At 44.7% G+C, this 1,284-nt stretch overlaps 1 non-coding gene across 1 annotated transcript; it reads right to left on the bottom strand.

The window, feature by feature from the left end:
- Positions 1 to 640: 640 nt before the first annotated feature.
- Positions 641 to 804, bottom strand: LOC142428178 (U1 spliceosomal RNA). The gene has a single exon (XR_012780150.1). It is a non-coding gene; the product is annotated as a U1 spliceosomal RNA (small nuclear RNA).
- Positions 805 to 1,284: the final 480 nt, after the last annotated feature.

Raw genomic sequence — 1,284 nt, 5'->3', positions numbered from 1 at the left:
TCGTCAATGGCACCACTAGCAGCCTGGTCTGAAACAAGGACACCTAAGGTTTTCCATGTAAAGGATATGGCTATGACTCCTTGAAACCACAATTCCTGAGGACATTTGTATCTGATCCAGTGGGTCTCATAGTACTTAGGCCTGTAGCTCTCAGTTTCCTAACATGTTTGAAGTAGCTTTACTCTCTAGGTACCAGGGAAAGTCTATGTGGCCTTGTCCAATTGGCACTTATCAATAGTGGATAATTAGGGTCAAACTTTTCAGATACAACAGTGCGTACTCAGAAGTCTTGACCTTAAAGACCCTGGTTTTATTTTGTTGGGTCTCAACTTGGCCCCAAATTGTTATCCACTTATCTCTTGAATCTGTGCCTTAGCTCTGTAAATGAGAAGTGTGACATTTCATCTACTGGAATCTCCCCATATTAAACCTGTGAAATATTTTAGTCCTTTCTCCTGAAGAACAAATCACCTATCCTCTCCCCACCCCCGCAAACCTTCCCTCTATTTTATTCAATAAAACATACTATTGACGGCATTCACTGCGTCAATCCATCTTTTCCAGGGTCTTTGTTTATGGCCCTCTCCTTAACCAAGCGTAAGATCCCTCTCCAAGGACAGGTCTGCTCTGAAGCATGACCAAAGGAAGAGCGTGACCGCAGTCCCCCACTACCACAAATTATGCAGTCGCGTTTCCCACATTTGGGAAAATCGCAGGGGTCAGCACATCCGGAGTGCAATGGATAAGCCTCGCCCTGGGAAAATCACCTTCGTGATCATGATCTCTCCCCTGCCAGCCAAGACCCACCTGAGATCTGCAATGGTGTCCCTTGCTCCACAACCTCTTCTAAATCAAGCCTGAATCTCTGAGAGTTTCCTGTTAATGTATTTGCATTTGATGTCAGTGATTTTAAAAATAATTTTCACCTTCTGTTGGATAACCTTTCTTTGGAATGAGTGCAAACATGGCTCTTTTCCAGTCAGTTGGATGAGTCACTGTCTTCCAAACTTCTTGGCATAGATGCGTGCTTCAGCAGCTTGTGGAAACACTCCACATGGTATTGCACTGATGTACTGCTGCGACCCTCACTGGGGCATCACTTTCCTGTCGGTTTGTCATCCTGTGGCGCCTTGTGTGTTGTTGTGATGCTGGAAGCTATGCCACTGGTATTTCAAGTACCAGCAAAGTAACCAAGGGAACAGGTTTCAACAGAGCTTCCAGGCTGCAAACAAGGAGTAAGTTTTCCCTTTCATATAAATTAGCCAAGGGAAACATATTGGTAGC

This window comes from Tenrec ecaudatus, chromosome 15, assembly GCF_050624435.1.
Source record: "Tenrec ecaudatus isolate mTenEca1 chromosome 15, mTenEca1.hap1, whole genome shotgun sequence".
In the NCBI taxonomy this organism is placed as follows: Eukaryota; Metazoa; Chordata; class Mammalia; order Afrosoricida; family Tenrecidae; genus Tenrec; species Tenrec ecaudatus.
The sequence above is the reverse complement of the archived record's forward strand: the minus strand, read 5'-3'. Positions and strand labels throughout refer to the sequence as shown.